Consider the following 25,587-nt stretch of genomic DNA (forward strand, 5'->3'; position numbering starts at 1 on the left):
AACACTTTTATTTGTTTTTCACTACTGCAGGGCCTACCTCTCGCATAGGATAATAGTTAGCAGTTGGCCTTTGTGTATTCCTCTCAGACAGTGAGGCAAAGGGGGAGTAGGTGTTTGCAGTGTGGGCCGCCCTGCCAGGATGGGTGAGGCAGACCTGTTTCCTGCCCCAATTACATTTCAATGGGCTGCTCCAGCATACTCACAATTTCAATTCAGTTCCTGGGGGACTTGTAAAGCTCATGGCTACCCAGAACAGGCCTGCTAGCACTTGTTCAGAGCCCTATTCATCTTGATTAAACAAACAATCTGATAGAGACTTCTAGTTGCAGATTCCTTACCTTAGAATTTCCCCCAGGTGTTAGATTGGATCAGGATATTTTTGTTCGAGCAGTAGCCTTATGTGCCACCAGGTGGCGTTCGTCGAGTCCACGTGCATCGTTAGCGTCGTGCTTGCCGTGATGACGTTGTGCACATATGCAGCTGCCACCCCGGGTTGCTGACGTCCGTTCTTTTCCTTCCGTGCCAGCCTATGCGCAGATCCGGAGAGAGCTACCCTCAGTTGTTTGACTGACTGACTTCGACCATTTTGTCAAGTTTTTTAACACTTTTTTGGTCTATTGAGGATGTCACGTAAGACCGTTTTCAAGCCGTGTGACTCCTATCACCGCATGTTGCTGGTGACAGATACACATTGTAGGAAGCTGTATCTGTACATACTGTACCAAAGTAAGGTGTAGTGTGCATAGTCCATTGAATCCCCAGAGGCTTTACAGAGGCTAAATTGGCTAATACTAATGCTCTCTTTTGTGGTAGTGTGGTTGAGCAGGCTTATCAGACGGTAGTGTTTGAGCATAATTGAAGCACACTCTCAATGGCTAATTCTAGGCCAATGTTTTATGTATCAAAAATATACTTCAATTTCTAGAACCAAAAGGATCTTTGTTGCAAGTAAGTATAGTTTCAAGAACAAATCACTTTCATGTATCACATGCACTTTGTTTAGAATTTGCAAGTAAAACAGTTTACAAGTAAGTGATACTTTTCAATTTCAAAAGTAGACAGTGCAATTTCTCATAGGAAGCAATGCAATCCTAGTGGAGGAAAAGTAACTACACAATTTTCAGGTAAGTACTCAACTTACAATCCCAGTCTCCCGGGGTTAAGGTGTCCACAGGGCAAAGTTTCAGAGGACATCAAGGGTGCTACACCAGCAACACGGGGCCGGCCGGGTGCAGAAGTCAAAGTTGGTATTTGGCGCCCAGTGGAATCCTATGGAGACGGGGTGTTCCGAAAGAACCAGCTTGCAGGTCGGTACTTGTGACTTCAGGACACAGACCTGGGGTGTTTAGATCAGCACTGGGGGAGGAAGGCACAGGTCAGAACCAAATACACAGCCTCAGTGGCACAGAAGCGTCCTGGTGCAGGGTGCAAACATAATGTTACATGCCCAGTGCTTTTCAATGGTGGAACCCTAGGGGTTCCAAAGATGCTTCAGGCGTCGTCCAGGGAGTTGACTGAAGAAAACCAACTGCTGGAAAATAAGTAGAGAGCCCAGTGGATGTTACTGGAACATCAGATGAGTTTCCCAAGCCCAGGCCCTGCTGGTGTAGGGGTACCTTTAGGCATCAGGAAATCTTCACTGTAGCCTGTCACGGTCAGGGGAGTCCTCTAGATTTACGCTCAAGGCTTCGTCGTGCTGGTCAACCCAGGGTAGACTCGAGGTTGGAATCGCCGGGGGACCTTGTCTGGACCAGTGGGCTACCTGGACACAGGCCGTGGCCGTCTGGTGCAGAATGGCAGGACTCACAAATCTGGGGTAACTCCGGAGTCCTTTTTGGAGGTTTCTTCATGGACAGCACCAGTGTCCTCTGGAGATTTTGGTCCTTGGGAAGACAGGCACTCCTCTGGGGTTTGTAGAGGTCATTGGTCCTGGTCTTCTTGTAGCACAATTCTTGAAGCTGCAGACAGGCGGGATAGGGCAGGGGCCAAGTAATTTCTCATGTGGAGTCTTCTCTGCTGCTGCAGCCCTTCAGTCCTTCGTCTTATTTTCAGGTTGCCAGGGCTCGAAGAGCTAGGTTCGGGGTGCCGCAAAATACTATATTTATGGAAGTTACAGGGGTCAAAGGGCTGTAGCCAAGGCCTTACTGTCCCTGAGGGTGGGCACAGGAAGGGTGTGGTCTCCCTTTGGGGAGGGGGGCACATTCCCAACACTTTTGGTTAAGACCCTCCAAAGCAAGATGGAGGATTTTGCCATGAGGTGTTCACCCCTGCTCTGAGCCCCCTGGGAGTGATCCCAGCTGGAGTTTACACTCCTCCTATTGTTTACTAATTTTCCTGCTGGACCTGCCACCAAACGTGGGGCAGTGTAACAGAAGGCAGATGTGAAGCACCTCCACCCATAGCAGGCTTTGTTTCTTACCCCAGAGAGCACAAAGGCTCTCACCCCAAGGGGTCTGAAACTTGTCTGTTAGTGGCAGGCTTTCACAGACTGATCAGCCCTGCAGTAAAAGGTTGGGTAAAATACAGGGGGCATCTCTAAGATACCCTCTGTGTGCATTTTTCAATAAATCCATAACTAGCATCAGTGTGGATTTATTGAGTTGTGAAGATCTCGTAGAGACTTCTAGCTGCAGATTCCTTACCTTAGACTTCCCTGGCATCCGCTTCGAATATGAAACTTTTCTTCTGAGCAGTACCCTGTGCGCACCGTCGGGAGGAGTCATTCAGATACGCGTGCGTTGTCCGGCTCCGCATGGCGCCTTTGGAGCTGTCTATGACGTCACGGTTGTCTATATAGTCTCCACCTGGTCGCGTGTATGTCAGTTCTTTTCCTTCCACGCCGGTTAAGCGCAGGTCCAGATTAGAGCTACCCTTTCTTTGACGAACGTCAAGGCTTTTTCATCTTTTTGACTGTTTGAAGTCATGTAATCGAGAAAGACTGGGTTCAAACCGTGTGGTACATGTCATCGCACCATGTCGGTGACAGACCCCCACTGTGTTTGCCTTTGGTGCCTTGAGAAGGATCACGACTCCACCTCGTGCTCTGACTGTCGGGCCATGGCTCCGAAGGCCTTGAGGGAGTGATCCCTCAGGCTTCTTGCGGCCCAACAGCAGTCTTTGGTCAGCGCGACTCCAAGGAGGTCACTGACCCGCAGCAGGAGGAGGTCGCAGCACCGCTCCCGGAGCCCCAAGTCCTCTTCCTCGCATTTGAGGTCATCTGATCATTCAGGTAAGAGGCACAAGAAGAAGTCCACGCGGACTTCGACTTCACCATGCCCGTCGACCACTTCCGGCGCCGGGTACGACGACGCTTCCTCCACCACCGGCGTCCACCAGTAATAGCCCCATCCTCATTCTGGATGATCCGGAGCAACGTCGTACGACCCGACTCCGAATTCAACGGCGCTGATTCGGCCCAGATCATTGTCTGAGAACATTCAGAACAGGCAGGCACAGGAGAGGAATAGGAGGGGTCTGATGACCCTTTAAAATATTACCTAGAACAGGACTGGTACGGGGACCTAGGGGAGGCCAGTGTACTGGACACATCTCCAGATACTGGTATGCTCTCTCCTCCTAATGTGGCCACGGAGGAGGGAGCTGCTTATGCTATGCTGGTGCGTAGGGCAGCTGAGGGTTTGGACCTAGACTTGCCTACAGTGCCAGTCAGGACGAATCTCCTGATAGAGGTGATTCAACCGGGGTGACAACATCAGAGCCGATGTTGCCCTTCAATGAGGCCCTAACAGACGTCCTTCTAGGTACATGGTCCAAACCCAGCACAGGGGCTCCTGTGAAGGGGACAGTCGGCCGCCACCATAGACCCGCTCCTAGCGACCCTAGTTTCCTGACCCAAAACCCCACCTGAAGTGCTTGGTGTCCAAGCCTTTACTTCCCGTGGTGCCTTCCCTTCCCGTTCCCCGATAGGAAATCCAAGAGGCTGGATCAGCTTGAAAAGAAAATGTTTTTGGGACGTTTTTCCCATACTTTATGGGATACGGTGGCACAGGTGCTGCCCCTGGTCCCGGAGGGCGTACGGGACTCTCTGACCCAGGCTATCAAGAATGGGAGGGATGCAGCCAAGTTTACGATCAGGTGTGGATTGGACACTACCGACTCGCTGGGCAGAGCGATTGAATCGTCAGTGGCCCTACGTCGCCACAACTGGCTACGTTCAACTGGCTTTTCAGGGGATTTCCAGTCCTTTTTTGGTGAGAAGGCAGACTCCGTGCTTGAGAGGGTCAAGGGTTCTCGAGCTATGGCCAGATCTTTGAGCCTTTCAGCGCCACCACAACAGCAGTTTGTCATTCGCCCCTTTCTAGGCTTCGGAAGTGGTGTGGTACCACACCAGCCACAGTTTAGCCACCATCTTCAGGCTTCACAACATCCCGGAAAAGGACGTGGTCATGGTACCATCAGACCCAGAGGGTCTGGCCAGAGGTCGGCCTCCACACAGCCCCTCACCACTGCGGCCAAGCCCTCCTAGTGTGGTTCTACATGACCTATTTTGTGGTAATATGGTCGAGCAGTAGGCTTATCAGAGGGTAGTGTTACGCATTTGTTGTACACACACAGGCAATAAATGAGGAACACACACTCAAAGACTTACTCCAGGCCAATAGGTTTTTATATAGAAAAATATATTTTCTTAATTTATTTTTAGAGCCACAAGTACAAGATTTGAAGTAAATAGATAAAATGCAAGGTACTCCACACAGGTAAGTTAGGAACTTTGAATTAGAACAATAACATATACAGTTTTTGGTAAAATGGCAATAAGCTATTTGAAAATTAGACAGTGCAAAAATCAACAGTTCCTGGGGGAGGTAAGTGAAGGTTAGATTGTGAGGTAAGTAAGACACATACAAGTCTCAGTTCCTGGGCATAGGCAGCCCACCATTGGGAGTTCAGGGCAACCCCAAAGATACCACACCAGCAGTTCAAGGCCGGTCAGGTGCAGAGGTCAAAGAGGTGCCCAAAACACATAGGCGCCTATGGAGAACAGCGGTGCTCCGGTTCCAGTCTGCCAGCAGGTAAGTACCCATGTCCTCGGGGGGCAGACCAGGAGGGCTTTGTAGAGAACTGGGGGGGGGGGGGGGGGGGACAAGTAGGCGCACAAAACACACCCTCAGCGGCACAGGGGAAGCCGGGTGCAGTGTGCAAAGCAGGCGTCGGGTTTTAGATAGTTTTCAATGGAGGGACCCGGGGGTCACTCTAGCGGTGCAGGCAGGTACAGGGGTAGGCTTCTCGGGACAGCCACCACCTGGGCTAGGCAGAGGGTTGCCTGGGGGTCACTCTTGCACTGAGGTTCGGTTCCTTCAGGTCCTGGGGGCTGCGGGTGCAGTGCTTGGTCCAGGCGTCGGGACCCTTGTTACAGGCGGTCAGGGGGAGCCTCTGGATTCTCTCTACAGGCATCACTGCGGGGGTGGGGGGTCGTCTCAGGCTACTCACGGGGTCGCAGTCACCCGGGAGTTCTCCTTGTGGTGTTGGTTCTCTGGATCTCGAGCCAGGGGCGTCGGGTGCAGAGTGTGAAGTCTCACGCTTCCGGCGGGAAGAGTGAGTTCTTTGGAAGTTGCTTCAGGCCGGTAGGGCTGGGAACAAAGCTGTTGTCGTCGTCCGTCGTCTCTGCAGGCTTGTAGGGCAGCAGTCTTTCTTTGTAGTTCAGGTTGCAGGCATCTGATTTCCTGGGTTCTGGGGTGCCGTCAGTACTAGATTTAGGGGTGTGTTTAGGTCTGGGAGGGCAGTAGCCAATGGCTACTGTCCTGGAGGGTGGCTACACCCTCTTTGTGCCTCCACCCTGTGGGGAGGGGGGCACATCCCTAATCCTATTGGGGGAATCCTCCAAAACTAAGATGGAGGATTTCTAAAGGCAGGGGTCACCTCAGCTCAGGACACCTTAGGGGCTGTCCTGACTGGTGGGTGACTCCTCCTTGTTTTTCTCATTATCTCCTCCAACCTTGCCGCCAAAAGTGGGGCAGTGGCCCGAGGGGTGGGCAACTCCACTTGTTGGGATACCCTGGGGCGCTGTAACAAAGGGGGTGAGCCTTTGAGGCTCACCGCCAGGTGTTACAGTTCCTGCAGGGGGAGGTGTGAAGCACCTCCACCCAGTGCAGGCTTTGTTCCTGGCCACAGAGTGACAAAGGACCTCTCCCCAGGTGGCCAGCAACTTGTCTGGTTTGTGGCAGGCTGGCAGAAACTGGTCAGCCTACACTAGTAGTCGGATTGGTATTCAGGGGGCATCTCTAAAATGCCCTCTGGGTGCATGTTGCAATAAACTGCACACTGGCATCAGTGTGCATTTATTGTGCTGAGAAGTTTGATACCAAAATTCCCAGATTTCATTGTAGCCGTCATGGAACTGTGGAGTTCGTGTTTGACAAACTCCCAGACCATATATCCTTATAGCTACCCTGCACTTACAATGTCTAAGGTTTTGCTTAGACACTGTAGGGGCATAGTGCTCATGCACATATGCCCTCTCCTGTGGTATAGCGCACCCTGCCTTAGGGCTGTGAGGACTGCTAGAGAGGTGACTTACCTATGCCACAGGCAGTGTGAGGTTGGCATGGCACTCTGAGGGGAGTGCCATGTCGACTTAGTCTTTTTCTCACCACCAGCACACACAAGCTGTCAGGCAGTGTGCATGTGCTGATTGAGGGGTCCCCAGGGTGGCATAAGACATGCTGCAGCCCTTAGAGACCTTCCCTGGCATCAGGGCCCTTGGTACCAGGGGTACCAGTTACAAGGGACTTACCTGTGTGCCAGGGTTGTGCCAATTGTGGAAACAAAGGTACAGTTTAGAGAAAGAACACTGGTGCTGGGCCCTGGTTAGCAGGGTCCCAGCACACTTTCAACCAAAACTTAGCGTCAGCAAAGGCAAAAAGTCAGGAGCCACCCCTGCCAAACTCTAGGAGTTTTATGAGACCATGCCCCTCATTTTGTGGGCAGACCAACTGTAGGAAGTTGTCTCTGTACTATTTCAAAGTAAGAAATAGCATGCACAGAGTCCAAGGGTTCCCCTTAGAGGTAAGATAGTGGCAAAAAGAGATAATTCTAATGCTCTGTTTTGTGGTAGTGTGGTCGAGCAGTAGGCTTATCAGAGGGTAGTGTTAAGCATTTGTTGTACACACACAAGCAATAAATAAGGAACACACACTCAAAGACAATTCCAGGCCAATAGGTTTTTATATAGAAAAATATATTTTCTTAGTTTAAGAACCACAGGTTCAAGATTTACAAGTAATACTTCAAATGAAAGTTATTTCACTTAGGTAACTTAGGAACTTTGAATCAGCAAAATAGCATGTGCAGTTTTCACAAAAATGGCAATAAGCTATTTTAAAACTAGACAGTGCAAATTTCAACCGTTCCTGGGGGAGGTAAGTTTTGGTAGTTTTGCAGGTAAGTAAACCACCTACAGGGTTCAAAGTTGGGTCCAAGGTAGCCCACCGTTAGGGGTTCAGGGCAACCCCAAAGTTACCACACCAGCAGCTCAGGGCCAGTCAGGTGCAGAGGTCAAAGTGGTGCCCAAAACACATAGGCTTCAATGGAGAAGGGAGTGCCCCGGTTCCAGTCTGCTAGCAGGTAGGTACCTGCGTCTTCGGAGGGCAGACCGGGGGGTTTTGTAGGGCACCGGGGGGGGGACACAAGTCAGCACAAAAAGTACACCCTCAGCGGCACGGGGGCGGCCGGGTGCAGAGTGCAAACTGGCATCAGGTTTGCAATGTAGTTCAATGGGAGACCCAGGGGTCTCTTCAGCGAAGCAGGCAGGCAAGGGGGGGGCTCCGCGGGGTATCCACCACCTGGGGGTCGCTTCTGCACTGGAGGTCAGATCCTTCAGGTCCTGGAGGCTGCGGGTGCAGTGTCTTTACCAGGCGTTTGGTTCTTAGAAGCAGGCAGTCGCGGTCAGGGGGGAGCTTCTGGATTCCCTCTGCAGGCGTCGCTGGGGTGGATGAGGGGGGTAAACTGGCTACTCACAGGGTAGCAGTCGCAGGGGAGTCCTCCCTGTAGTGTTGTTTCTCTGCAGGTCAAGCCGGGGGCGTCGGGTGCAGAGTGGAAAGTCTCACGCTTCCGGCGGGAAACGTGCAGTCCTTTAAAAGTTGTTTCTTTGTTTCAAAGTTGTTTCTTCTTTGGAGCAGGGCCGCTGTCCTCTGGAGTTCTTGGTCCTTTTAGATGCAGGGTAGTCCTCTCATGCTTCAGAGGTCGCTGGACCCTGTGGGATGCGTCGCTGTTGCAGTTTTTCTTGAAGTGGGGAGACAGGCCGGTAGGGCTGGGGCCAAAGCAGTTGGTGTCTCCGTCTTCTCTGCAGGGCTTTCAGGTCAGCTGTCCTTCTTCGTCTTCAGGTTGCAGGAATCTCTCTTGCTTTGTTTTGGGGCCCTTAAAAACTCAATTTAGGGGTGTGTTCAGGTCTGGGAGGTTAGTAGCCAATGGCTGCTAGCCCTGAGGGTGGCTACACCCTCTGTGTGCCTCCTCCCTGAGGGGAGGGAGGGGGGACACACATCCCTAATCTTATTGGGGGAATCCTCCATCTGCAAGATGGAGGATTTCTAAAAGTTAGTCACCTCAGCTCAGGACACCTTAGGGGTTGTCATGAGTGGCCAATGACTCCTCCTTGTTTTTCTCATAATCTCCTCCGGCCTTGCCGCCAAAATTGGGGCCGTGGCCGGAGGGGGCGGGCATCTCCACTAGCTGGAGTGCCCTGGGGCGCTGTAACAAAGGGGGTGAGCCTTTGAGGCTCACCGCCAGGTGTTACAGTTCCTGCAGGGGGAGGTGAGAAGCATCTCCACCCAGTGCAGGCTTTGTTACTAACCACAGAGTGACAAAGGCACTCTCCCCATGTGGCCAGCAACATGTCTGGTGTGGGACAGGCTGGCAAAACTAGTCAGCCCACACTGGAAGTCGGGTATGTTTTCAGGGGGCATCTCTAAGATGCCCTCTGGGTTGTATTTCACAATAAAATGTACACTGACATCAGTGTGCATTTATTGTGCTGAGAAGTTTGATACCAAACTTCCCAGTTTTCAGTGTAGCCACTATGGTGCTGTGGAGTTCGTGTTGGACAGACTCCCAGACCATATACTCTTATGGCTACCCTGCACTTACAATGTCTAAGGTTTTGCTTAGACACTGTAGGGGCATAGTGCTCATGCACCTATGCCCTCACCCATGGTATAGTGCACCCTGCCTTAGGGCTGTAAGGCCTGCTAGAGGGGTGACTTACCTATGCCACAGGCAGTGTGAGGTTGGCATGGCACTCTGAGGGGAGTGCCATGTCAACTTCGTCCTTTTCTCCCCACCAGCACACACAAGCTGACAAGCAGTGTGTCTGTGCCGAGTGAGGGGTCCCCAGGGTGGCATAAGACATGCTGCAGCACTTAGAGACCTTCCCTGGCATCAGGGCCCTTGGTACCAGGGGTACCAGTTACAAGGGACTTACCTGGATGCCAGGGTGTGCCAATTGTGGAAACAAAGGTACAGTTTTAGGGAAAGAACTCTGGTGCTGGGACCTGGTTAGCAGGCCTCAGCACACTTTCAAATCATAACTTGGCATCAGCAAAGGCAAAAAGTCAGGGGGTAACCATTCTAAGGAGGCATTTCCTTACACCAACCCTCCTGTGAAGCCTTTGGACCCAGTGAGGTTAGAGGGGGCCCCTCAGGTTCTGCGCTGGCAGCTTCGGACCCGGCTCTTGAGGGCCCCCTCAGAATCTGGTATCGGATCCGTGCAGATGCCAGTCGTACCAATACAACCTTCCTCTGATGTTGGTCGGGCCTGCGATCAACATCGACCCCATATTTATGCCCGACCCAGAGCCGGTCTGACCTGGCTCAATGCCCGTTCCATCTTAGATGGGGCCTACATTCCCCAGGTTGGATACTGTCCCTTACTCTTATGGGTACGGGGAAAGTTTGCAGCTGTCACTGGACCATTTAGAATTCCAGCTGGAATACCTGGAGGACTGGGCAAAGCTAGCGGTCTCGATATTTCTCCTGACGCTGGCATGCTTTCTTTCTTCCCCTACCATGGCTACAGATGAGGGAGCTTCCTATTCCATGGTGGTGAGAAAGGCGGCTGGGGTCCTCGGCCTTGAGGTACCTTCTGTGGCAGCCAGGACTAACCTCCTGACTGAGGTGCTTTGTGCGGGGGCTTCCACCTCCGAACCCCTTTTACCATTTAACAAAGCCCTCACTGATGTCCTGGTGAAGACCCCCACCACAGGGACTCCTGTGAACAGGATAGTCGCCCACTACCATTGACCTGCGCCAAACAACCCTAATTTCCTGTCCCAACACTCTAAGCCTGAGAGTGTTGTCATCCAGGCTTCTTCATCAGGCACATTTCCATCTGCACCCCCAGAAAGGAAATCAAAGATACAGGATCAAATTGAGAAGACATTGTTCTCATCCTCCAGTCTGGCATTCCGGTCTGTGAACACTTCATACCTTTTCGGCTGCTATCCCTATGCCCTATCGGATATGGTTGCGCAAGTGCTGCTGCAGGTCCCGGATGAGGCCTGGGCTGTTCTCTCCCAAGCTGTTGCTGACAGGAGAGAGGCAGCCAAGTTCACAATACATTTTGGGATGGACACGACCGATTCACTGAGTAGATCGGTTGCATCAATGGTAGTCTTATGGAGCCACGCCTGGTTAAATACGTCTGGCTTTTTGGGGCATGTCCAGCAGTGACTTTTGGTCATGCCCTTTGATGGACCCGGTCTCTGCGGAGACAAAGCGGACTCAGCGCTGGAGCACTTGAAGTAGTCTCGGGCTACGGCTTGGTCCACTAGCCTTGCAGTAGCTACTCTCTCCCCCACAGTCTGCTTTTCACCCCTTTCGTGGCTATGGGTCCCGTTTCCGTTTCCCAGCAGCCACCGAGCCGCACATGCTGCCCAGGCTCTACATGGCCATGGACACAGGATCCAACATACTTGTGGATCAGGGAACCAACGGTCCTCCCAGTCCACCACTTCCCCTGCTGCAGCCTCCAAACCTTCCTAGTCAGTCGCTCCATCCTGGACCAGTTAAAGGCAGGATTCGCCATCACCTGCCCCACTGGGAATCCATTATGATAGACAGGTGGGTTTTGCAAATAGTCTGAAAGGGCTGCTCCCTCCCCTTTGAGACTACTCCTGCCATGCCACCATCTCATGCCTGGATGATGGAGGATGACTTTGTAATTCTCCGCAGGCAAGTTGTGGCTCTCTTGGCCAAGGTTCCCTGTGTAGCAGGCTGGCTCAGTTTATTTTGTACACCTATGGTGTGGCACCCTATACTGAGTACAGGAAACCCTTCGTGATGGTGAATAGGTGTCCAGCCAGTAAAAGCTCTTTAGGAGTAGCTGAGGCGATCAGCTGAAGCTTATCCAGGAGGAACGTAAAGCACTTGCAATACCACAATAGTCAGACAGTAACTCACTCACAGGAAAGAATAATACAAGTGATGCAAAATTTAAGGAGATTTATTACAGCACTACTACTAAACTAGCATTGGTATATCTTCCTTTGTAGATATATACACACAATATATATATTTATACACACAAAATACTCATCAGAAGTAGCATAAAAATACACAGGGCTTTATGGGGTGGCAAACCATAATCTAAAAAAATAGAATGTGAAACAGTGACCCCAACCAAGGTAAGTGTGGTAGTTAGCTAGGGGCTCAGGGCAGTTAGAAACACCTGAGGTAAGTACAGAAAGTGACCCCAGCAACCAGGAGTAAGGTAGTTACCCTCCCAATTGTCCCATAGATTAACACAGAGAATAGTGGTTGGAATTCAGGACCTTTCCCAGAGGACCACGACGAAACCAGCAGACAAGAGGATGTGCAGGATGCTGGCCCAGTCTGTAGTGCGCAAGACTAGGCACACTGTGCAGGAGGTCCAGGCAACCGCACGTTGATTACAGGGGTAAAACTAGATCACCTAATGCTCTAATTTTGAAGGTAGCTTGGTCGCGCAGTTAGGGTAATCTTGGAGAAGTGCAAAGCATTTGTTGTACTCGCAGTATCAGTCTTGCAACTCACACACTAAAGGAATAACTCAAGAAAAATGTATAAAAATACTTCAGATTTTTATTTAATTTTTAAGACCAAGATTATCAAAATCGGTTAAGTACTTTTTGGGTTGATGAATTTTTGAACTTCAATGAAGCTAGCCTTTTTTTTGCGTAATTACACACCATAGCAATCAATGGTGGATCAACTTTGCAAATACATATACAATTGTACAGTTGCTTTACCAAGTTATTCTTTTCCAGGTTGGTCGAGGTGCTCAGTGGGCATGCTGCGCCAGCTGGTGCAGTTGGGGCGGCTCCTGGTTCCAGCGGGAGCAGCAGGAAAAGATCGCTGGACCAGGGCCACTGCGGGGAACCACTTGAAAAAGCTCTGCACAGATAAGTTTAAAGTTGGATCTTTGGGGTCCCCTTGGAGTCTTGAGGTCGCAAGGGGTGGGGGACCCTTCGGTCATAGCAGGTTCTTTCGTGCAGGGCACTGGGTGGCCAGATGTAGAGCAAATTGGTGAGCCAGGAGCTGTGCGCAAGAATGCCTTTTGGAGCATTAGAACAGTTGATTCTAGGGTCGTTTGCAAGGCAATGGGGGTGCTCTGGTAGGAGGTCCGCGGTGTTCCTGAAGTCCCTCGAGTGGGACTTCTTCCTGGTCCAGTTTCAGCCCCGGTCAGGCTATTTTACTCTCTGCCCACCGTTAGTTGACCAATACCCAGGGGATTGGTGCGGTTTGGTGCCCTAGGGGTCGCAGTGCCACCAAACTTAGCACACTGGCAGGGTTTGTCCTGGCGGTAGTTGGGATGAAGTTTGGTCCAGCTGCGGCGTCAGTTTCTGGCGCTTGAAGCTGGTCAGTGAAGTGACCCTCACTGGCTTGCTGGTTTCTTTAAGTTGTAGAATGGTACCTCCACTCTGAGGGAGTTCTTGGGCGATTTGCGAAGCCTGGAGGTCCTCTGTGGTTCTTGTAGAGAGTTGTCCAGTTGTACTGCAGCTCCTTAGCGATGATTGTCGGGTCCTGGTTGCAACAAGCAGGGTTTGATGCTTTTTCTTGGGCGCAGCAGGTCCACAGATCTCATGCTTTGGATCTTCTTGTTGCTGGTCGTCTTTTGTCCGTTGAATCTGATTTCCTGGTCTAGGGATGCCCTCTAAATACTGTATTTAGTGGGCGTTTTAGGGGGAACCTGGTAGTGACCAATGGGTCACCTCCCTTTGAGTGGCTACAGCCACTAGAGTTACCACTTCCTGTGCGAAAGGTCACTTCCCTTACGTGATTTTCTAATTTCCTTGTATCGAAGATGGAGGCAAATGAAATGGAGTGTCCACCTCCCAGGCTACACCTTAGAGGTGGTGCATGCCAGGTAGAGTCACTCCTCCTCTCCTTTGAGTTTCCCACTGTTCCTCAAGCCAAAAGTGGGGGTTTGCACAGGGGTTGCCATCTGTTGCTATCAGCAGGCCTGGGGGTCGAGTTTCAAATGCGGTTAGCCCTTTAAACCTCTCCACGAGGGCAGTGTACATTCTTGTGGAGGGTGCATTGGCACCTCTACCTAGGGGGGGCCTTGTTCTAGAAACCAGAGAGACTGGTCTCTTGCCCCAGGATTTGTAGATTGGGTGTCTGGAGGTGGCAGGTTGGATAGAACCAGTCAGCAACCATGCCAGAGGAGTAAGCTTTTGCAGGGGGCACAGTTAATGTGACCTGTGGGTACATTTAATAATAAATCCAATACTGCTACCAGTTTGAATTTATCATTCCGAGTTGTTTGATACCAAACAACCCAGGTTTCAGAGTGGCCATCATGTTGCTGTGAAATTCGTACTGATCAGTGTCCAGCACATGTATTTAAAAATGTATTTCTGTTCACTCACTATGTCCCAGTTTTGGCAAGGGCACAGTAGGGGCATATTGCTCATGCAGCTATGCTCTCACATACAATATAGTGTACCCTTCCTTAGGGCTGAAGGCCTGCCAGAGGGGTGACTTATCTATATTGCTTGCAGTGTGGAGTGGACAGGACACACAGGTAGCGTTCCATGTCGAGTTTTCACTTTAGGTTTGCATCAGGGCACTCAAACTGCAATGACATGGTGGGTGCACCTGGATGCAGGGCCCCAGAGGATGGCACAATCAGTGCTGCTACCCTCAGGGGCCTACCCTTAGTACCTCCTGCCCTGGGCACCTAAGTACCATCTACTAGGGCCTTATGGTGGCAGTCAAGGGTGTCTCTAATTGTGCCAATGCATCACAACAGTTTAGGGAAAGAGCTCTGGCCCAGGGTACCTGGTCGGCAGGGGCCCTGGGCACTATCAACTTGTAGGCTACATCATACATCAGGCAAAAAGTGGTGGGCAAGCCATGTCAAAAGGAGGCCTTTTCTCACACTACCCCTCCCCCAAACAAAAGAGGACAAGGCTACCCTTTCCTAGTGAGTCCTCATCATCTAAGTGGAAGAACCTGGAGAGGCCATCCGCATTGCAATGGGCAGTACACCAGGTCTGTGTTCCACTTGAAAGTCCATTCCCTGTTGGGAATTGGACCACCTAAGCAGTTTGGAGTTCTCACCCTTCATCTGTTGTAGCCATCTCAGAAGCCTGTGGTCAGTCTGAACTCTGAAGTGAGAGCCAAACAGGTATGGCCTCATCTTCTTCAGGGCCCAAACCACAGCAAAGGCTTCCCTATCTATGGCAGTCCAATTGTGTTCCCTGGGGAGTAGTTTCTTGCTTATAAAAACAACTGGCTGGTCATGTCCATCATCATTTTCCTGGGAAAGGACCACTCCTATCCCCATTTCAGAAGCATCTGTTTGGACTTTGAAAGACCTGGAGTAATCTGGTGCTTGTAGGATTGGATCGGAGCACAAAGCATTCTTAAGAGTATCAAAGGTACTCATACATTTGGCTACCCCTAGTCTGTCTATGAGCTCATCAGCTCTTGGAATTGGGTGAGCATCAAGTTTTGTGACAGAATTGAGGCCCCTGTAGTCCATACAAAACCTCATTCATTTTTTCTCTCCCTTTGAGTTAGGTTTGGGGACTAAAACTACTGGGCTAACTCAGGGACACTCGAGGATTTAATGACACCCAAATTCAGCATCATTTTAACATCTTCATGGATACTCTCTCTGACATAGTCAGATTGTTTGTAAATCTTGTTCTTCACAAGCAAGCTGCCACTGGTGTCCACTTCATGGGTACATCAGTTTGTCTTACCAGGGGTCAGAGAGAACAGCTCAGCATACTGGTTGAGGACTTGCCTGCAATCAGTTTGTTGTTGTTCTGTGAGGGTCTCTCATTAGACCACTCCATCCACAGAACCATCTTGTGGGTTGCTGGAGAGGAGATCAGAGAGAGGCTCAATCTCATCCTCCTGTCCCTCATCTGTAACCATAAGCATGTTCACATCAGTTTTATCACAGCAGGGTTTTAGGCGGGTTTGACATGTATTATTCTTTCTGGGTTTTTGCAAATGCCCAGGTCAACTAGATAAGTGAACTCCCGTTTTCTCTCTAGTATGGGATAGGGCCCAGACCATTTGTCTTGGAGCAACAGGCTCCAACACCCAAACGTTCTGCCCTGGTTGGAACTCCACCATAGTAGCTTTCTGGTCATACGAGAGTTTTTGCAGCTTCTGGCTGGCCTGAAGATTTTTGCTTGCTTTCTCCATGTACTCAGCCATCATTGATCTTTGGCCAACCTCATAGTGCACAATATCTTACTTGGGGTCTTTCAGAGACTTCTCTCAGCCTTCCCTAAGAGGACTTGGTGGTCTCCTAACAGGGTGCCCAAACAAAAGTTTAAATGGAGTGAAACCTACGCCCTTTTGTGGCTCTTCTCTTTAGGAAAACAGCAGGCTGCAAGCAGGGCATCCCATCTCCTTTTGAACTTTTCAGGGAGTCCTCCAGTCATGCCTTTTAGGTCTGGTTAAATCTCTCAACCAGCCCATTTGAGGCTGGTATGGGGTGGTGAACTATAGGTCACCCCACATTCCTTCCACATGTGTTTTAAGTATGCAGACATGAAGTTTGAACCTCTGTCTGATACTACCTGTAGGAAGCTGCCTGGTGTGTGGTGGGTGCCTATGGTACATACACCTTATGCCAGTTCCAGAGTTCCCCTACTAGGGAAAAATGTAGGCAATGTCTAGAAGCTAAGCTCTTTAGAGGTAGCAGTGAATGAGCAGCCAAGGCTTATCTAGGAGACATGCAAAGCTCATGCAATACCACTGTAGTCACACAGCACTTACACACATGAAAGAAAACACTCAGGGGGTCATTACGACCCCGGCGGTCCCAGACCACCCGCCGGCGGTGGCAGTAGTACAGCCAACAGGCTGGTGGTGTCCACCAGGCATATTATGACCGTGGGGCATTCGCCACGGTCATACCGCCGGTGGCGGTCATAATCCACCCGGGCAGCGCTGCCCTGGGGATTATGAGTCCCCATCCGCCAGCCTGTCCATGGCGGTAAACACCGCCATGGAAAGGCTGGCGGTAAGGGGGACTCTGGGTGCCCTAGGGGGGCCCATGCACTTGACATGGGCATTGCAGGGGCCCCCAGGCACAGCCCCATCGCGCATTTCACTGCCCGAATTACGGGCAGTGAAATGCCTGACGGGTGCTGGTGCACCCCCTGCACATCAACATTGCTGCCGGCTCGATTAAGATTGTTTCCGTACGCTGGCCCACCAGAAAAGTCATAATAGGGTGCCAAGCATACTGCTGGCGGTATTGTGGCGCCCATGGCTTCGGCGGTCTTTAGATAAGACCGCTGAAGTCGTAATGACCCCCTCAGTGTTACAAAAATACAAAGCTTTATTTTAGTGACCAGGAAAAAAGGAGTAAATTACTGGATTTTCACCAAACCACCCAGAAGGACGAAAAAGAAGATAATGCAACTCCCAGATGACTGCAAGAAACTAGTGGTGGATTCCTGAAGAGGAAGACTTGTGGAAGAAGGGGACCAAGTCCAGAAGTCACAGAAGCATCTGGTGGGGGCAGGAGCCACTACCCACCCGGCTGTGGTTGCGGGAGGTGGTCGACAGTAGGACGAAGATGGTCAGCAATGCAGCCCTGGAGTTGGTGAAGAGTTCCTGAAGGATGCAGTTGACGCCCCACCCCGGATGGAAGATTGCAGTCGGTCAGTGGCGTGGAAAAGCCACCAATAAGCCTTGGCAAAGTCAGAAGTCGCGATGAAGCAAAAGTGGAGCTGCCAGGGACCAGCAAGGTCCAGGAGTACTCAACCTACAGGTGGAGTCCTGGGGGGGACCCTCAGCAAGGCAGAGAGTCCACAGAAGAAAAGGCAGCCCCCACAGGAGACCCACTGGAAGAGGAACCAGGAATAGCAGAGTAGCCCACACAGCACAACAGGAGAAGGGTCCTACGCCGCAGGTAAAGCATACAGAGGGCTGTGCACCGCAGGGAAGAGTGCTGGGGGCTGGGACTATCTCTTTTGGAGGAGATACCAACAAGCCTTGGTTGCTGCAAGAGACTCTGTGCACAAGGGTACTGTCCTGCATGGGAAGGCAAGGGCTTACCTCCACCAAAGTTGGACAGCTGCTAGACCGGACCAAGAGGACTACTCCAGACCACCACCCGTGATGCAGGATCCACACAGCTCAGGATGCGAGGAGATCCAACCAGCCATTCATTGTTGCTTTAGTGCCTGCGGATGCAAGGAAGTGACTCCTTCACTCCAAGGGAGATTACTTCTTCCTTCTCATGCAGACAGAAGACTTGCTGCCCTCAGAGAATGCACAGCCGGGGAAATGTGGCAGAAGCTGAAAGGAGCCGTGGAAAAAATGTTGCAAGCAGAGTCTGTCGTGGATGCAGATTGTCGGTTCCTGGAGGGTCCAGTCGCAGTTCCATTGGCTAGAAGTCGAAGTAGAGGTTGCAGAGGACTCCTGCTGGAATATTGCAAACTGAATCTGAGGACCCACCCAAGAGGGAGACCCTAAATAGCCCTGAAAGGTGGATTGGTCACCTAACCAGGTGACCACCTACCAGGAAGGGGCGCCAATGCCACCTGCCTGACCTAGCCACTCAGATGCTCCCAGAGGCCTATGCCCAGCCTGGATTCAAGATGGCAGAATCAAGGGACCCTCTGAAGGAGCTCTGTGCACCACCCCTGGGGTGGTGATGGACAGGGGAAGTGGGCGCTCCCCCTTAAATTGTCTGGTTTCGTGCCAGAGCAGGGACTGTAGGTCCCTGAACTGGTGCAGACTGGTTTGTGCAAGGAGGGCACCAAATGTACACTTCAAAGCATATCAGTGGCTCGGGGAGACTACCACATTCCAAGCCATGGAACACCTATATCCAAAGGGAGAGGGTGTTACCCCCCTCTCCCAAAGGAAATACTTTGTCTGCCTTCCTGGGCTTGAGCTGATCAAGCAACAGGAAGGCAGAGACCTGTCTGAGGGGTGGCAACAGCTTGGGCTGCCCAGAAAACCCCAGAAGGCTGGTAGGAGCAATGCTGGGGGTCCTCTAAGGAGCCCCTAGAGTGCATGGAATCATACTTCCAATACTGGCAACAGTATTAGGGAATGACCCCGACATGTTTGCACCAAACATGCCTAGGTTCGGAGTTACCATTATGTAGCCGGACATAGGTAGTGACCTATGTCCAGTACACGTATAAAATGGCATCTCCGCTCTCATGAAGTCCATGAGAATGGAGCTGGAGTTTGTGGGGGCTCCTCTGCTCATGTAGGGGTGCCCTCACACACAGGTACTTGCACCCTGCCCTCTGGGCTACGAGGGCCTAACATAGGGGTGACTTACAGTGACTTGGTACAGTGATCTGGTGCAGTGACCTGTAGTGAAAAGGGTGCATGCACCTTTTCACGCAAGTTGCAATGGCATTCCTGCAGATACACTTTGCTTGGTCTCCCCATAGGAGGCATAATATATGCTGCAGCCCATGCCCCAGTGCCCCGGGTACCATACACTAGGGACTTACAAGGGGGCACCATTATGTTAAATCTGGGGTTTGTGTGGTCCAAGCAACCAAATGTAAAGGAAGAAAGCACAGTCACTGGGGTCCTGGTTAGCAGGATCCCAGCTAACACAGTGAAACACACTGACAACAGGCAAAACATGGGGGTAACCGTGCCAGAAAGAGGGTACTTTCTACAATACCTCCTTAGGGAACCCTACCCTGGTGAAGATACCCAGGAGGGCTTTAGCAAACTGCATGTGCAGTAATGGTCCTAAGGAGTATAGGCTCAGGATACCTAGTAGCACGTTCCACTACCACTAGTATGTATTTGTGTTCTGCTGCTGTTTGAGGGTCAAGGGGGCCAACAATGTCGACTCCTACCCTTTCAAAGGGTCCCCCAACCCCAGGTAGTGACATTAAGGGGACCTTTAAGTGCCCACCTGCTTTGCCACTGGCCTGGCAGGTGGGGCAGGACTGACAAAAGTCCCTAACTTTTTGGGACATTCCTGGCCAATAAAAGTGGTTAACTAACCTACTCCAAGTTTTATTTTGGCCCAGGTGCCCGGCTAGGGGAATGTCAGAGGCTAGAGTGAGGAGGAATTTTCTGAACTTCTGGGGCACTACCATCCACCTGGTTGCACCAGGTTTGAGATCTCTGGCTTTGGTGTACAGGATCCCCTCCTCCCAATGAACCCTGTAGGTACCACTGACATTCCATAACTTTTTCTTTGCAGTTTGCTGGCTCAGGCTTTCAAGATTGGGGCAGATCCTCTGTCCCTGTCGGAGATCTTCCCTGGAGGGTGCCCTAGGCCCAAGAGCTGTGAGGGATAAGGCCCAAGTTGCTCAGGGCCCTCCAGGAAGGGTGAATCCTCTTCATGAGAAGGGGGTTCCTGTTCTGAGATCTGCTTTGAAGCTGGTCCCCCAGTCGTCTTGACATTTTCTTGGGAGGCTGGTCTACTATTTCAGGATACAGCTTTCCTCTGAAGTTTGCTCTGTGCCCTTGTCTTGACACATGACCCTCGGGGATCCCTGGCATTGCTGAATGGGTCTTTAGTTCCACTTCAGCCCCAGGGGAATGCTCCAGGTCATTCCCAAGCAAGCAATCTATAGGGATGGAAAAGGACACAACCACTTCTTTCTGCCCTACTACTCCCCTTCCCCCATTCAAAGGTTACCATAGCCATGGGATGGAACTTTTTCTCATTGTTGGCACTGGTGATGGGATAAGACTTCCCTACCAGGAACTGATTTGAGTGGGCGAGGTGTTGTTATCGTAGTGATACTAGCTCCTGCATCCCTCAGTGCTTCTATCTTTTCGCCATTAATCAAAGGGTGCTGCTGGTATTTTTGCATATTACTTGGCCAGGCAGCACAGGATAGTTCTACCCCACCCTCAGTGACTAATGTTACCTCCGTGGGGACACTGACATGGCCAGGCCACACCTCTGACCCCATCTGCATATTGGCAACTGCATGTTGACTAGAAGCATTCTTTTTGTTTTTACAGCTGGAGTCTACAGTTTGGTGCCTTTTGTTTTTGCAGTACTGGCGCCAAGCCTTGCTGGGATCAAGGTGTTTCCCTTTGTACCCACCCCTAGCCTGTGAGAAGTCTCTGGGTCCACCCTCGTGTGCAGGGTTTTGGGGGCCTTGAGAAGACTTTTTTTTGTTATTTTTATTTTAGCTCCCATCTTTCCCTTTAGAGGTTCTTTTTGGCTTCGTTCTTCGGTGTCCCCCACCAGTGGTAGTTTTGGTTACTGTTGTTTTGACCCAATGGTCTGCCTTCCTCCCCAACTCTTGAAGGGAAAGTGGACTCAGGTCTACCAGATGTTGATGTAGCCTATCATTGAAACAATTATTTAGCAGATTCTCTTTCCTTACTAGGTTATACAGCACATCATAATCTTGTACCTTGTTTCCAGCTAACCAACCATCTAGCATGTTTACTGAATAGTCCACAAAGTCTACCCAGGTTTGGCTCTGGGTTTTTCAAGCCTCCCTGAACTTTATTCTGTACTCTTAAGTTGTAAATCCAAAGCCCTCAGTCAGGGTACCCTTCGTGAGGTATAGGATTTAGAATCTGCCTCATTCAGTGTTGGGAGTCTATCCCTGCACTTTCCTGATAATAACTCCCACCACAGTGTCTCCCAATACTATTTCTCAATTTCCCACTCAATGCAGGCTCTTTCAAAGGCACAAAACCAGTTAGCTATATCATCCCCTTCAGTGAAGGGAGGGACAACTCCTTTTGGGAGTTTGATGTTGCAAGATTCCTCCCTCAGCACTTGTATGCTGGCACCAGAGATGGGTCCCTGACCCAAATCCTTTCTTTGTTTCTCTATTTCCAAGAGCTGACTCTGTAAGGCCAGTCTCTTAGTTAGCCAGTCAAGGTCCAGGTTTGTACTAGTGCTTATGGTAGAGCAGCTACCCTCATCCCCATTATTCACAGCTTCTTCATCCACCACAGATGCATCATCCTCTTCCTCATCTGTTTTTTTTTTTTGTTTTTTTTTTTTCGTGCTTGGCCACCTGAAACCTAAGTTTCTCTGCTTTGGTGCGCTTTCCATTATGAATGCTATACAGTCTGCAGAGTCTCCTTAATTGGTCCTGGCTATATGCCTCATAAGGTTCCAGGATGAGCTCTTGGTTCTGGGTCTCTGCATCTGACATTTTTACTTTACTAAAGTTGAGAACTTTTCAAGAATTTAGAATCCTTTTTTTGGGGGGGTAGGCCAACTAAAGTAGGGACTTTTTGAAAACTTTTTGCTAAAATTGTAGGGACCTAACTGGCGCCCTAAAAATTATTTAAAAATTTTGCAAAAAATATTAAGGCAAATAAAAATTCATAAATGATTTAACTAAAGGCAATTTTTAGAGTTAGCTGTTCACAAAATTGACAAAGTGGTATCAACTAATGCAAAGTCTTTATCCCACTGCTGATACTTCAAACTTAGGAGGCTGGCTCTCTATGTAGTGTGCAAAGGTAGGCCCACTATGCAGGGGGTCTAGGTAACCACAGGTTGATGTACAGGGGTAAAACTAGATCACCTAGTGCTCTGATTTGTGGAGGTAACTTGGTCGAGCAGTTAGGCCAATCTTGGAGAATTGCAAAGCATTTGTTACATTCACAGCATCAATCCTGCAACTCACACACGCAAAGGAATTACTTGAGACCAATTTATAAAACTACTTCAGACTTTTATATCATTTTTAAGACCAAGATTGTCAAAATTGGTTAAGTACTTTTTGAGATATGAATTTTTGAACTTTAATGAAAATAGTGTTTTTGTGCGTAATTACGCACCATAGGAATCAATGGTGGATCATTTTACACATAAAATCGTACTGTTGAATTATTAAGTTCTCCTTTTGCAGGTTGGTCGAGGTTGTCGGTGGGCTCTCTGTGCCAGCTGTAAAGGTTTGGGTGGCCCTGGTTCCGGCGGGGGCAGTGGGAGAAGATCTCAGGACAAGGAGCAGGGCCACTGCGGGGGACCACTTGGAAAAGCACTGCACACGTAAGTTTAAAGTTGAATCATTGGGGTCTCCTTGGAGTCTCGAGGTCGCAAGAGTTGAGGGACCTTTAGGCACACCAGGTTTTTTGGTGCAGAGCACAGGGCAGCAAGGTGCAGAGCAAATCGGTGAGCCAGGAGCTGTGCGCAAGTATGCCCTCTGGAGAAGGAGGTAAGTTGGTTTAAGGGTCATTTGCAGGACAACAACTGTGGCACTCTGACGGGAGGTCCCGGGTGTTCCTGTAGTCCCTCGACTGGGGCTTTCTCCTGGTCCGGTTGCAGCACCGGTCGGGCTGTTTTACTTTGTGCCTGACGTTAGCTGACCAATATCTATGATATTGGCACAGTGTGGCCACTAGTGGTCGCAGTGCCACCAAACTTGGCACACTGGCAGGGTTTGTCCTTGCGGTTGCTGGGATGACTTTTGGTTCAGCTGCATCTTCTAGTTTGGGAGTTAGCAGCTGGTCAGTGAGGTGACCCTCAATGGCTTGCTGGTTTCTTTAAGTTGTAGAATGGTACCTCCACTCTCGAGGGAGTACTTGGGCGATTTGCGAAACCTGGAGGTCCTCTGGGGTTCTTGTGGAGATGTCCAGCAGCTCCTCAACGATTGCCAATCCTGGGGCAGCAAGCAGGGTTTTTGGCACCTTTTCTTGGGCGCAGCATGTTCATGGTTCTCGTGCTTCAGATCTTCTTGGTGCTAGTCTTCTTTTGTCCATCAATCTGATTTCCTGGTCTAGGAATGTCCACTAAATAATGTATTTAGTGGGAGTTTTTTAGGGGGAACCTGGTAGTGACCATAGGGTGGCTATACCCACTAAATGACCATTTCCTACGGGCAGAGGTCACTTCTCTACTACTGATTGCCTATTTTCCTTCCATCCAAGATGGAGGTAAATGAAATGGAGTGTCCACTTCGCAGACAACACCTTAGTGGTGGTGCATGACAGGTGGGGCCACTCCTCCTACCCTTTGTTTGAGGCTCCTGACAAAAGTGGGGGTTTGTACGGGGGTTACCACCTACTGCTAGCAGCAGGCCTGGAGGTCGAATTTTAAAGGAGGTAAGCCCTTTGAAGCTCGCCAGCAGGGCAATGCACATTCCTGAGAGAGGGGGCTTTGGCACCTCCAACCAGGAAGGCTTTGTTCTACAAACCAGAAAGATGGGTCTCTTGCCCCAGGTTTTTAGATTAGGTGTCTGGAGGTAGCAAGCTGGATAGAACCAGTGGATTTAGCTTTTGTAGGGGGCACCTCTAAGGTGACCCCTGGGTACACTTAATAATAAATCCAATGCTGGTACCATTACACAGGGTTAAGAGTGGCCATCATGTTTCTGTGAAACCTGTGCTGACCAGTGTCCAGCACTTGTATTTTAAAATGGCTGCTCTGTTCATTTACTATGTCCCTGGTTTGGCAAGGACACAGTGGGGGCATATTGTTCATGCAGCTATGCCCTCACATACAATGTAGTGACCCTGCTTTAGGTCTGAAGACCTGCCAGACTGGTGACTTACCTATATGGTATGCAGTGTGGAGTGTACAGGGCACACAGGTAGTGTGCTATGTCGAGTTTTCACTTTGGGTTTGCATCAGGACACCCAGCCTGGAATTGCAGTGCTGGGTGCACCTGGATGAGGGGCCCTAGAGGGGGCACAATCCGTGCTGCTGCCCTCAGGGGCCTACCCTTAGTACCATTTATTAGGGGTTTATGGTGGCAGCCAAGGGTGTCTCTAGTTGTGCCAATGCATCACAACAGTTTAGGGAAAGAGCTCTGACTCAGGGAACCTGGTTAGCAGGGGCCTTGGGCACTATCAATTTCTAGGCTACATCATACACCAAGCAAAAAGTGGGGGGCTAACGATGTCAAAAGGAGGCCTTTTCTTTCAGAGGGGGGTCAGGGCTGTCATCTACTTGCCCTAACCAGTCAGATGCTCTGAGGGGCCTCGGCACATCTTATTTCCAAGATGGCAGAATCAAGTGGCCACCTGGCAAAGCTCTGTGCACCTCCCTAGGGGAGGGGCTGGACTTGAGTTGTCACTCCCCTGTCCTTTGTGTATTTTCACACCAGAGCGGGAACCAGGGGTTTCTGAACTGGTTCAAACAGGATTGTGCAAGGAGGGCACCAAATGTGCCCTGCAAAGCAGTCCTGGTGGCGATCAGAGGCCACCCCACCCCAGGTCTTAGACACCTAATAGACAGTAATGGGGAGGGCCTTGGTTAGATATCTTTGCCTCACAATGTCACCTGTTTTGCGTGTTAGAGTTTCCAAGGCGGCACTCGCTCAGATACTGTAAGGAAGCTGGCTCTGCATAACCTATATCAAAGTGAGATAGTGTTCACATGTCCAGGGATTTCCCAGAGGTTTAACAGAGGCTAAAGCAGATAATACTAATGCTCTTTTTTGTGGTATGGTAATCGAGCAGTCAGGCTTATCAGAGGATAGTCCAAAGCATTTGTTGTACACACAAAGGCAATAAATGAAACACACAATCTAACTCCACACCAATTATTTTCATATAGCAAAAATATATTTTGTTACTTTATTTCTAGAACAAAAAGGATCTTGTTGCAGATAAGTACATTTGCAAGTATCAAGCACATATAACCACACAACTTTTTAGCTTTGGCAACGAAAATAGTTTACAGACAATGTAGGGCGTTGGCTCTGTATATACTATCTCAAAGTGAGAGATAGTGTGAACAGAGTCCAGGGGTTCCCCTTAGAGGTTGATAGTGGCAAAATTAGATATTACTAATGCTCTATTTTGTGGTAGTGTGGTCGAGCAGTAGGCTTATCAGAGAGTATTATTAAGCATTTGTTGTACACACAGGCAATAAATGAGGTACACACACTCAAAGACTTAACTCCAGGCCAATAAGTTTTATATAGAAAAATATATTTTCTTAATTTATTTTAGAACCACAAGATTCAAGATTTGAGGTAAGTACATAAAACGCAAGGTACTTCACAAAGGTAGGTAGGGAACTTTGATTTGAAACAGTAGTACACACAGTTTAGGTTAAAATGGCAATAAGCTATTTTAAAAGTGGACACAGTGCAAAAATCAACAGTTCCTGGGGGGTGGTAAGTACGGTTAGGTTTCTCAGGTAAGTGAAGCACTTATGCAGTCAGTCTCCTGGGCATAGGCAGCTCACCGAGA

At 50.0% G+C, this 25,587-nt stretch overlaps 1 protein-coding gene across 1 annotated transcript in view; it reads left to right on the plus strand.

Annotated features, from left to right (window-relative positions):
* The window catches only part of IPO4 (importin 4), a 1,872,953-nt gene that overhangs the window by 1,251,252 nt on the left and 596,114 nt on the right, over positions 1–25,587 (plus strand). The window lies entirely within an intron of this gene.

The sequence above is a fragment of the Pleurodeles waltl genome, chromosome 6, assembly GCF_031143425.1.
Source record: "Pleurodeles waltl isolate 20211129_DDA chromosome 6, aPleWal1.hap1.20221129, whole genome shotgun sequence".
NCBI classification, from domain to species: domain Eukaryota; kingdom Metazoa; phylum Chordata; class Amphibia; order Caudata; family Salamandridae; genus Pleurodeles; species Pleurodeles waltl.